The sequence below is a fragment of the Mesoplodon densirostris genome, chromosome 10 (assembly GCF_025265405.1).
Source record: "Mesoplodon densirostris isolate mMesDen1 chromosome 10, mMesDen1 primary haplotype, whole genome shotgun sequence".
Lineage (NCBI taxonomy): Eukaryota > Metazoa > Chordata > Mammalia > Artiodactyla > Ziphiidae > Mesoplodon > Mesoplodon densirostris.
The window spans coordinates 11,180,771-11,194,184 of record NC_082670.1 but is presented as its reverse complement, the minus strand read 5'-3'; positions in this window follow the sequence as shown (position 1 = coordinate 11,194,184).

Here is a 13,414-nt window from a genome sequence, read left to right as displayed (position 1 = left end):
AAGCCCGGACCGTGCACTGCAGGCCACCGTGCTCGGTAGAAGATAAGGGTGAAGCCAACCTTGGCACATGCTAGGCATCCTCTCCTAAGGAAATTCTTGGTGAGGGAGGGAAAAGTACTAGCACACCCACAGTAATGCTTCCTCCAAAGGACAAAGCTGGAGGACAGCTACCACGGGGTGAGTCATCACCCCATACTATGTTTTCTTGAAAGATCAGTTACTGAACCCAAAACGTACAACGTCTTCGTATAGACCCCAGGGAGCATGGCATTTATTTTCTGGCACTTGTGAATCACCAAAGGAATGTCAATAACTTATAACAAAACCCCAGGGTAGCTGATGTTTTCTGGGTTTGCCACCTATCTGAGAAGCCATAAAGCAGAACAATGTTATTACCAATTGAAGCTACACATATTAATTAATGAAAATAGAAGATTCATTTTATGGTGGAGAATAGAAACAGCTTGTTCCCCAGAACTGTTGGCCACTTTCCTGTACTGGGAACATTGGTACTTCCAGATGAAGTCAAGCGATGAGGTCTTTCCCACAGGCCGAAAAGCAGTTTGATAGTATTTGTCAAAATTTTAAATGTACATCCCTTTCACCCAGCTATCTCGATTCTCAGAAATTTGTCATACAGAAATACACAAGTGTATAATGATAGATGTACAATGGTGTGCATTGCAGCAATTATGTAATAGCAAGAATTTGAAACAACTTGTATGTCCATCAGTAGTGATGTACTTAAATAAATTTGGCACACCCATACCGTGTAATAATATGCAGCCATTAAAAAGAACAAAGTATATAAAATACATAAAAAGATCCTGATTCCTTATTAAATAAAAAAGAGGGGCTTCAGAACAATATAAATGGGGTGATCCCATTTCTGTACAAGGAATTTCTAGGTAGATAGAAACATAGACATAGACATATAGATAAAGGTCTGGGGAAATACACACCTAATTGTTAATAGTGGTTACCTCTGAAACTACAGTTTAAGAATTGAAGAATTATATGCAATTCGATTTGGTCTGATTTTTTTTTTCAGTGAACAAGTATTAGTAATTTTTCAATGGCGAATCAAAAGACCCTTAATAAGTGTTTGTTGACCTATGCATTGCTGCCTGGTTGAGACCTAAATACAGAACAGGGAATAACTTTTGAGTTGGCCACCCCTAACCCCGGATGCTGAAGGCTTGGGAAAGCCCACGTTGGGCCCACACATAGTGAATTCCTTCGTGACCTGGTTCTCCCTTATTCTGTGAGGTATTCTTGTAGACATTCGCTTTTCTCAAGGAGATTTAGTTTTATCTTAAGGTCTACCCCATTCTAGCTCTCAGACAAAATTACAAGATTGTAAGGAAACCATCCATTTGAAATTTGTCGCCTTACCTGCCAGGAGATATCATTTGAACAAGTTAAGTGGCAGCCATTAATCCAATGAGTTAAGTTGGAAATGAAGGTAGTACAGCTGAGAAAATTATTGTATGGATGCATGACTGGCCTTTCTTATTCTCACCATTTTTGAAATATGTAAAATAATGAATTTACTTTCCTAAAAAGATCTTCTAGAGGTGCGCCATCCAATTCAGTAGCCACTAGCCCCATGTGGTTATTTAACACTTAAAATGGGGCCAGTCCAAACTGACATGTTCAGTAAGTGCAAAATACACACCAGATTTCAAAGACTTGGAACAATAACCCCAAAAAAGTATAATATCTCATTAATAATCCTTATATTGATCACATGATGAAATAATATTTTTAATATATTGGGTTAAATAAAATATATTAATAAAATTATTACAGTTTCTTTTCACTTTAACATGCTTACTAAAAACTTTTAAATTACATATGTGACACATTGGACAGCTCCGTTTTAGAACTAGTGTTTATGCTAAAAATCATCAAGAAACCCAAAGTTAACTTTTGGTTAAAACAAAATATAATTACCTCATTAATGCTTTCCAATTCATACATGTGTCATAATATAGCAATTTATGTTAAATGTTTTCAACCTATTGAAAATGTTAAACTTATAGAAAAATGTCATAGACAAATAGTAGCTCATTTGCTTATAGTTTAGAAAGATTTTACCACAGACACCAAAGTTAGATTACCTGGGCCTGAATCCCAGCTCTACTGTTTATTAGCTACATGACCCAGGCAAGCAGTTTAATACATCTGGTCCTCAGTTTCCACATCTGCCAAACGGGCGTCGTAATGGTACTTACCTCGTTGAGTTGTTCTGAGAATGAGACAAATGAATGTATGAAAAATTCTAATTATGATGCCTGATCGTATACAATGCTGAATAAATTTTGACTATTATTTTTATTATACTTTCTCAAATCTGTCACTTATTCTCTTAACCTTCAATTCTGGTTAGTCTTTATTTGTCTGGTTAGTCATAACAAATCTTTTCATCTTCCTTTAAATAAACTGATTGGCACTGTGGCTGAGCCATCAAATTTTAATTCTCCTCACCCCTGAACTGGTTATAAAATTATTATCAAAATCAAAGAGATACTTTGATCCATTTTAAAATAACAAAATCAATGAAAAATTTCAATTACATCAGCATTCATAATAATTTCATTTTGATAAAAGATAAAATTTCCAGGTTTAACAAAATGCAACAAATATCCTCAAGATAATATACATTCTATGTATTATCATCAAATCCCTAATATGTAAACTAAACAAGATGTCTCGACTGAAACATTTATTTAAGATTTTCCTGTTCTATAATTTGGAATTTGACTCTACCCGAGTCCTTATTTCTTTTTCAATTATAAATCATAATAATAGCTACTCTTTACTACACACTCTGTCCAAGGTCACACAGTTATTTAGTAGCCAAATTACTAGACTCTTAAGCACTACACACTAAGAAGTTTCCTTAAATTATTTGAGAGCTTGAGCTCAAATATGTTTTATCCCATTAAGCTATGAGTTTAGGAATAAACAGAGAAAAAAAAACAAACTTCAGTCTTCTCCAGTTACAACCTCATTAAGCATATCTCCTTTGACCCCTGCCTCCTAGTCATGTTCTGACATTGTTTAATGAGGTAATATCAACATATTCGAAACACATGTAAAAAAATACTTCTGTTATCTATTTTAAAATTAATTTTCTTCATGGATAGTTTCAAAATTATTGGAAAAGCCCAGTTCCAGCCATTTAGAAGTCTTGGGGAAAAATAAAAACAACAACAGAAAACCAAACATCCTTCAGAGGCTACAGAAGCTAAAAATTCAGAACTCACAAATTCCTCTCCTCCCAATACCACCCCCCTCAACCAGGACACTAGGCAAATCTGTTCTAAAAGGCAAATATTGACTATCGTGCCCTTGCAAGTAGAGAAAAACACACTCCTTTACACACTGCCCGTAAGTGGTATGGACATCCTTGCTCAAAGAAGGTATTTGGGTCCCTTGGACTAAAAAACCTGTGGCCATACAGGACAGTTTAAATCATATTTGTTTCAAAGGCTCCAAGAGATGCCCAATTAACATTCTCAATTCCTTCATCAGAGTGAATCTCTTAGAGAGATAAAAATCCAACCAAATGACAAGAATGTCACCTAACTTGAAATGAGCTCTGTATATCAATTCCTTCATCATTGTGAATCTCTGGGAGAAATAAAAGATCCAGCAAACAACAAGAATGTCACCTAACTTGAAATGAGTACTTTGTGTAATGTGTTGGTTGACAAAAGACTATGGATTCCCAAATGGCTCTAGCTAGCTTTCTTACCAAGGCCAAACAGATCCATTATTGCTGATAGGGCTGAAGGAGGACTAACTTTTCACTGCAATCCATTCCACAAAGATGAGATGAATTTTGAAATTACCTTGCTCTTTATCCAGGTATTGCGAAAATTATTGTCAATAATTGGAAGTGGCGATGTATTTAACCACTGAGCTATCTGACATATCAACATCAGTGTGAGAAATTTGCTGCTAATTAGAGTAGTGTATCCTGTAAGAATCCTGGAGAATACAGGCAAAAGTAGATAGGATTGAGAAGCACTGTCCTATTTAACATTTCTTAGCCCCTGGTGTTTATTGTGCAGCCCAATTAAAAATATATACATGTTATTTGCCAGTGGGAAAAATAGCATGGAAACAGAGAGTTAAACAAGCAAATACATCACAGTTCCTTGCCAAGAGCTCTCTATGGAGAGATCTGACATGATACCTCAGCCAAAAGTATAATTTGATATCGACCAGATTCTATTAAACTTTTGATGTGCTTTAATCTGGTTTAAATAAGTTTTGCTTTAAATAAATTAATTTGGGGCTGTGTTCAAAAATGTTTTATTCAGAGACAGTGTAAAGATGTTGCTTCTGGGCTTCCCTGGTGGTGCAGTGGTTGAGAGTCCGCCTGCTGATGTAGGGGACACGGGTTCGTGCCCCGGTCTGGGAGGATCCCACATGCCGCGGAGCGGCTGGGCCCGTGAACCATGGCCGCTGAGCCTGCGCGTCCGGAGCCTGTGCTCCGCAACGGGAGAGGCCACAACAGTGAGAAGCCCGTGTACCACACACACAAAAAAAGATGTTGCTTCCTTTTCTCGGGTCATTAATAGAGGCTCACACCTCTTTTCAGGGCTCCCTGGCATCAGACCTTCTCCACACTCACAGCTTTCCTCATTCCAGTGGCAAAAATGTGTCTGAATATAAACCAGTTCCAACATTATGTTTTAAATTCATAGTTCATTTACTTATTGATCCCTGACACAGCTGCAAATTAACTCTTAGCAGAATGGAAATGATTTGTTTCTAGTTTCCTCATCTGTAAAATGAGGATATTGAAGGCTGCCCTTATTCCCAGTAAAGAATGTCATAAGTTTGAATTAGATCGTTCAGTAAAGCTCATTGATCAAAAGTTCTAAGTGATGCTAATGCTGAAATACTTTTGGAGTGAGAGACTAGAATTGGTATCAAAGGGAAACCACGTGCTGTACACATCATTATAATAGTAAAATGATTAGAAAGGCCCTCCTTGTGACTAGGTCTTTTGAAGATTATAAATGAAGAACTCTGTGCCATCAAAGCCATGGGTGTTGTGACCAGACAGGCTCTTCGTGGATGAGGCACACAGCACATCGAAGCAAAGATGCCCAGCAGCCTCCCGCTGTTGCCTCACCATCACTCTGAGAGCATAGCTTGCTTTGTTGGACAGGCACAGATGACAGGAAATACCCAGAGGTAGGCTCGTTCACAGTGGCCAGAAAGGGCAGCTTAGGCAGGGATAGAGGTGGGAGACAAACTCTGCTCAGTGGGGTGGGGAGGACTCCAGGCAGAGGGCAGGGTAGAGTTACCAGATAAAATACAGGACGTGAAATATTTGGGACATACCGAAACATTTATTCTTTGTATTTATCTAAAATTCAAATTAACTGGGCGTCCTCTATCTTTATTTGCTAAATCAGGCGACATCAGGTACAGATGCAGCTCCTGGGAAGAACCTATTCTAGTGGGCAGAACAAGATCTCTCGTCAACACCCTTATGGTCAATGGCTAATAATGGCAGTGCCAGTGAATGGTCCACAAAGGAAGTGAGAGCAGGTGTGAGGAAGCTCTGGGAGAGGAAGAAGGCTGTTCTTAGAACAGGGGACAAGATCAAGGCTACAGGAACAAGAGGGAGCTGACCGTGAGTCTTAAAATATTGGACCAGGGCTTCCCTGGTGGCGCAGTGGTTGAGAGTCCGCCTGCCGATGCAGGGGACACGGGTTCGTGCCCCGATCCCGGAAGATCCCACATGCCGCGGAGCGGCTGGGCCCGCGAGCCATGGCCGCGGAGCCTGTGTGTCCGGAGCCTGTGCTCCGCAACGGGAGAGGCCACAGCAGTGAGAGGCCCGCGTACAGCAAAAAAAAAAAAAAAAAAAATTAAAAAAAAAAAATATTGGGCCAGAAGGGTGGTTCCCAATGTTTCTGCCTCCAAACCATTCCCAGAACCAAAGAACCCTGAGAACCCGGAAGTGCACCAAATTTCCCAGCAAGGAGATACTAGAGTCTGAAAAAATCCACCCCAAAGCTTCTAACAGGCATGACCCCATGAATGAGGCTACCTCCCCAGTTAGCAATGTTTTGAAGATCACTCTAGTCTATGGAGAACGGATTTGGAGTGAGCAAGATGAGAACAGGAAGACTCATGAGTGTATCAATGCGGTAGATCAGGTGGGAGATGATTTTGAGTTGGGATGATGGCAGAGGAGATGCAGACAAGTGAAAAGATTAAGGAGGCATTTAGAGGAAGAACAGAGAAGTCTTAGGAAGGGGTTTCCTCCAGGACAAGAAGGAGAGGATTGCACCAAGAATGCCTTCTAGGTTTCTGGCCTGCCGTGGAGGATTCCGTGCTGAGGGAGATTACCTGGGCCAGTTAGATTCTCTCTCCTGAAAGAAGACTGGGTAGAAGTGGACGGAGCTGGAACGTATGATACACGGCCAATGCTGACCACCATGCTCATCCCAGGGCCCAAGGAGGACAAGCAACTGCAAAGAGAGAAACAGAGACCAGAGTTATGTGACTCTCTAAGAGGCCTAAAGCCTCACGGGTTTGCTTTCTGTTCTCTGAATACATCAAGTGCATTCCTGTCCAAGTCCCCTGCCCAGATCTGCCTCCCTTGTATCTTTCCGATACCCCCTCAAATGTCACCCACTCGAAGAAAACTTTCCCAGCCATCCAATCTGCAAGAGCACCCAGTTTCTCATTATCACATCATAATCCTCCTTTATTGTTTTCAAAACACCATCTTCTAAAATTGTCATTCGCTTACATGTGTGTTGTCCACCACCCCCGCTTCTAGGATGCAAGCTTCCAGACCAGAGGGACTCTCCTGGCCCTTTCATGCTGTTGCCCCCACCCCTAGAACAGCAGCTGGCATGGTGGGCACTCACTAAAGGCCTGGTGAAGGGGTTCTGAACCGGATGGTTTCCCAGTTCCAGGTTCTAGCTCGCAGGGAGCCGGCCATAAATTGTTTTCTACCTTTGGATGCTGTAAATAGCCATGTCCTTATAATAACCTTTTCTCTTCCTTGATCTCATTCGAGTGGCTTCTTGACCTTACCAGCAAAAGGCCATACATGCCGCTGAATTAGATTTCTACACGGAGAAATCTAATTCAGCAGAGGGGCTGGATGAAGACCAGGGAATGCGCCAAATAGGTCAACCTCTAATAAAAAGCAAAGCCACGGACATTTTAACAAATTAGAACAGATATACCAAGAGAAGAATAATCCACTGGTAAGACACTAACCTGTTTTACTGTTGATGAACGTTAGCTAATTCAAAGGTTTTATTCCTTCCATGTGCAATCTCTGGGCTCGGCCAGAGATCCAGAGACAAAGAAGGCGCAGCCCAGCCCTGAGGCAAGGCAGCGCGCAGGGCAAACAAGGGTGACAGTAACCGCAGCACAGGCGGTGAGCCTTCTGAAGCAGTCTGCAGAGCAGGCTTCGGGTCTTGATGGCCACCAAGAAGGTAATTTTCCCACTGGTTCTTGCATAAAGGAAGGGGGTCATTCCAGGTAGGGGAAACAACAGCTGCAAGGCGCTAAGATGCTGAGCCAGTGTATCATATTCTGAGACCTTGATTCAGTGTGGCCAGAATTCAAGGTATTTATGGGCCAGTGGCAGGAATGATATTGGGACAGTAGCAAAGACCAGATTGTATGGACTTTTGTAAGGAAAAGTCCTTTTCTTTAGTAAAATTAAAACTCAGGATAGTAAAATCTAGCCCTGGAAAAATTCTTCCCTGGTGAACGGGACCTCACAGAACCTAACTCTCCTCCCTCCTGGAATTTCCCACTTCCTGGTGACTCTCAATGCTAACAGCCTCAGGGGCCCTTAGTTCTTCTAGCTGAAGAGCTGGGACTTTATTTTCTAGGTGAACACACACACACACACACACACACACACACACACACACACACACATCCTTTCTGGAATGCTGTTTGACATTCTCTTTGAGGCTGCCTTCAAAAGAGCTGAGCAAACATTAAAGCAGAATGTGATTAATAATGAAGTGTATTGGAAGTTAAGAGGCTGGCTGGTCCCAGTCCAGGTTCCCATGGATGGATATCCAGTGTCGCCAAGACCAGCGCCATTGTCAACGTCCTCAATGACAGCTTGCCGGAGAAAGGCAGCGAGCCAGCAATCCTCCAAAGCTGCCTGTTGTGTAGGCTGACGGAGATCGCGGAATCACAAGGGGCTTCAGTTAACTCACTTAACAGGAAAGACATTCATTAGAACAGTTTGATTTTCATGAAAACAAAACCTGTTGGCTGAGAGGTACTCTGTCCTTTCAGAAACTCACATTATAGAGGAAACCCCCAGTGAACTTTTTTTCTCTGCTTTCTGGCAATTTGCCACATTCTGTCAACTCCATGTTTTTACTTAAATTTCAAACCCACCCTCCTACTCACTTTCATTCTCATAATTCTCGTAAGGACTCTACTATATTTTATCTGAAATATCATAATAGCTTTTTAATTGGTCATGTGACCTTCAGTCTCCCCTCACGTTGTGTCATGTGACTCATTGTTTCTGGCTTCATCTTCCTAAAGCACAGCTTCGAACATGACATGCTATGCTCCACACTCTGTAACTCCCCATTGCCTACAGAAAGACAACCTTGCCCAACTCTTTTGCTCTCTGCGATCTGGCACTAACTTACTTTTCCCACTGTAATGCCTACTACATTGTCTTCGGGCCACAGCTGAACTAAAACATACTGTCCATCTGTAGTGACAGGTTTATTCAGCTTAGAGTGCCCTTTTCTCCAACTTTCCCCGGGTTCAAATATTACCCACCCTTCAAAGCTCACTTCAGATGCCCACCCTTCACTGAAGCAATCTCTCGTCCTTTTGGTGGGATAGAATCACCCAGTAGCTCCCATAGCACATGACCTTGCATCTCTCTTGTTGAGCTTACTACCTTGCATTTTGTGCTAGGGTGGTATTTGCATATGTCAGGAATAAAAACTCCTGAACCACAAAGCTTGGTGTCTTCTCTTTGAATCCCTCATAGCCCCTAGCATGGCTTCTTTCCCCCAGCCTGGTGTCTTGCCCTCCATTGGCAGTTTGTTTGTTGAATTAATTAGGTAAGTATTTCATCCCACATAGAACTCCCAGCCTAAGTATAACTTCCATCAGGGTCATTGCTGTGGCATCTTGTTTAGTTGTCAGACAAGAGTGCACATCAAGGATTTGTTTTGTTTTTCTCTTTGGTGTGGGAGGTGGTGGTTTGTTGTTGGGGGTTTTGAGTGAAGGCAAGCTGAAGAGGTGCTCATTTGTAAAACGCGGCCTGGAAATTAACTCATCCCACTGCTCTGAAGGCACTCCTACTGGCACAAAAGCCCAGCTTTGGAGTTGCAATCTGAGCTTCCTTCCCTGCGTCCCTAATTACTCACGAGGGCTTCTTTTGTTGGAGGTTTTTTTCCTTCTTGGCCTTTTGCCCTGCTTAGCCCTGAACACCCTAGCGCTAGAGACACATTTGTTTCATCAGCTTTTACTCCGAAAGGATTTTATAGGATCAATTTGCTTAAGCAAACTTTTAATTTGGTTTTGTTTTCTCTTTAGGGACTTTATTTGTAAAACTGGAATGTGTGTGTGCAAAATCAGATGATTAAAGTGATTGAAATGCCAGGGAGCAGAAAGACGGCTCAGCCTCAGAGGACACTGGGCCAAACAAACGGCATACGTCCCAGATATATTCATCTTGACTGTTTTCACATTTGTGGCAACAAAATGATCAATTACATTAAAGTACCTGTGTCTTAGTCCTTTCGGGCTGCTATAACAAAAATACCATATACTGAGTGGCTTCAACAACAAACATTTATTGCTTACAGTTCTGGAAGCTGGAAAGTCCAAGATCAAGGTGCCAGCAGATTCAGCTTGGTGAGGGCCAACTTCCCAGTTCATAGACAGCCATCTGTTTGCTCTAACCTCCCATGGCAGAAGGAGAAAGAATCTCTCTGGGGTTTCTTTTATAAGAGCATGAATCCCGTTCAGGGAGAGTCCACCCTCATGACCTCAGCGTCTCCCAAAGGCCCCACCTCCTAATACCATCACATTGGGCAGTAGATTTCAATATATGAATTTGTGGGGAACACAAACATTCAGACCATAGCAACTTAGAGCAGGAAGGATGCCTTCAACTACTAGGAAGGAAATAACTGACCCAAAGTAGTACCAATAATTGTGTTTATTTCATAAAACAAGACGTCTAGAGGAAGGCAGGTCTGCAGGAAGGCAATTCTCATGACATCCACAAAGGATGGGCTCTTGCTGTCTCCTTGCTGTCCTCTCCCAGTAATTGTCAGTGTCCCCAAATGGCTAGCATGGCTGCAAACGTCACGTCTTCACACAACTACCTCCAACAGGTAGAAATGGGATGTGACAAAAGGCCTTTTTCATCATGTTCCTCCCTTTAATCGGGGAGGAACATTTTTGTCCAGAATTTCTCAGCAGCCCTAGTTTTGGTGAACCAAATTGGGTCACATGCTCACCCTGGGCCAATCACCATTGAAGAGAAATTCTGAAGCCATGATCGGTGTAGACCAATGACATCATTCGCTGGAGCTGGGCACATTGTCAGGTAAAAAAGAAAGGGGCTCTGAGATCAAGAAAAAGCGGACAGGGTTATTGGGCAGGCAGCCCACTGTACCTGCTAAGTACTGTACACTGCTCCCCATCTAGTTCAATATTGAGAAGGTACTTTATGGGCAATACATCAGTACAGATAAGAGTGAATTAAGGACTTTCCATACAGATTAATCCAAACCAAATCAAATAATAATAATGGCCCACTGTTATTGTTGTTATTTTTATCATCATCATCAAAAAGGATGAGGATAAAGGGCTGAATCTAAAAGACCAAGGCTGTCTTCTCAATTTAAGCTATAGTTGTCCTGGATATGTTTATACAGGGTTACTGAAAACATTTATCTTATGTTTACTTAAATTAAGCTGAAAGGCTATCACTATTTATTCTTTTCATGCTCGTTGCTAAATTAAATAGTGGCTGTGTATAATTACTGGGCCCTGGAGGCTTATCCCAACCTGTGGGGAAATTCCTCTCCATCTGTCCATAACTGGGAGCTTTCATTCAAACTGAGTCACCCAACCTTCGTCACTTCCTGCTAGCCTGACTACAGCTGCCATTTATCTTTTATCACTGCTTCCCAGGATGCTCCCTTACAGCCTTCCTTTTATGGTTCTTCTGGCTCACCTCAAATCTATTTCCTTTATTCTTGCAGGGATGGCTCTTCCCTCGTGTCTTGGATTCACAGATCCACTGCCGTGTTCTCCTGACTGTGTTGCAATCTCATGTTGCCCACAGACATAGACATTCCCCCCAAGGGAACCCTTCAAAGTTACAAATCTAATGTAAGACTACAAATATCAAGAGCGTTCTTTGAAGCTCAGCTCCATTTTGAGCCGTTCAAGAGACAGCAATGGGAACAAACAGAGCAATTGAACGATTCAAGAAGGCAGATGAAAACACCAGGGAACAGAAAGATAGTTCAGGCTCAAAGAAATCTCAGAAGACCTTGGACCAAATGACTGCCCATATTGTAAAGAGACAGGAGGAGCATGAGAGCTGTTGGAGGTCTGCTAGAGAAGGCTGATTTAGGTAAATAAGAGAATGAGCCGGGCTTACCTGGTGGCGCAGTGGTTGAGAGTCCGCCTGCCGATGCAGGGGACGCAGGTTCGTGCCCCGGTCCAGGAAGGTCCCACCTGCTGCGGAGCGGCTGGGCCCGTGAGCCATGGCCGCTGAGCCTGCGCGTCCGGAGCCTGTGCTCCGCAACGGGAGAGGCCGCAGCAGTGAGAGGCCTGCGTACCGCAAAAAAAAAAAAAAAAAGAGAGAGAATGATACATGAAAGATAGCTGGGAGGAGGAACAGTGATGGAGAACTGGATCATACGCTAATTCCGAAGGCTTTCATTGATGCTCTGACTTTAAGTCACTTAATAGAATGTCAAGGTTTGTCTCTGCTGCCCCATCTTTCTCCATAGCCTGCTGTTAGCCACCCACTTTCTCACTAGGTTTAACAGTGAAGCAGAAGTGGAACGTGGAATACCTAATAGTTTCTCCTATAAAAAAGAATCACTCTAACTTCAGGCAAGATCTTTCTGCAAATTTAGTTGCCTTGAAATCCTCTGATAATACATACTGAAGAATGAAACAGGCACTATTTCATGGACATGCTTGCATATTATTTCACTTTACCACTCATAAATCCCAAATCCCCAACCAATTTTATTGCCTGCTCCATCTTTTTTTTTTTTTTTTTTTTTTTTTTTGCGGTACGTGGGCCTCTCACTGTTGTGGCCTCTCCCGTTGCGGAGCACAGGCTCCGGACGCGCAGGCTCAGCGGCCATGGCTCACGGGCCCAGCCGCTCCGCGGCATGTGGGATCTTCCCGGACTGGGGCACGAACCCGTGTCCCCTGCATCGGCAGGCGGACTCTCAACCACCGTGCCACCAGGGAAGCCCCCATCATGTTCTTTTTAATACTCCTCCAACACCATCTATGGATTCTGACCTACCTCTCCTCCCAGATTCAAAAATAATAAAGATAGAGTTTAAGGAAAAGCTGTCTTCCTGTGTCCGCCAATGGCTAGGACTTGGTCCTTGCTAAACCTTCTGCACCTCGGTGACAGGACTCAATGAAGAGTCCCAGATGGGGAGCAGTAGATAGGGCATCTGTATCAGCTCCACCCTAAGGGTGCTCTTTCTTCCTGTATATTAAATGAGGAGGGGTTTAACCAGGTGATTTCCTCTCTCACAGGCAGCATGACCTATGATTAAGAGCAGAGATTCCACTTCCGGGTAAGATGGCGGAAGAGTAAGACGCGGAGATTACCTTCCTCCCCACAGATACACCAGAAATACAGCTACACGTGGAACAACTCCTACAGAACACCTACTGAACGCTGGCAGAAGACCCCAGACCTCCCAAAAGGCAAGAAACTCCCCACATACCTGGGTAGGGCAAAGCAGAGAGATTCCCGCACAGAGGAGCGGTGCCGAGCGGCACTCACCAGCCCGAGAGGCTTGTCTGCTCCCCCGCCGGGGCGGGCGGCGCTGGAGCTGAGGCTCAGGCTTCGGTCAGAGCGCAGGGAGAGGACTGGGGCTGGCAGCGAGAACTCAGCCTGAAGGGGGCTAATGTGCCACAGCTAGCCGGGAGGGAGTCCGGGAAAACTCTGGAGCTGCCGAAGAGGCAGGAGACTTTTTCTTCCCTCTTGGTTTCCTGGTGCGCGAGGAGAGGGGATTAAGAGCGCCGCGTAAAGGAGCGCCAGGGACGGGCGCGAGTCGCGGCTGAAAGCGCGGAGCCCAGAGACGGGCGTGGGACACTGGGGCTGCTGCTGCCGCCGCCAAGAAGCCTGTGTGCGAGCGCAGGT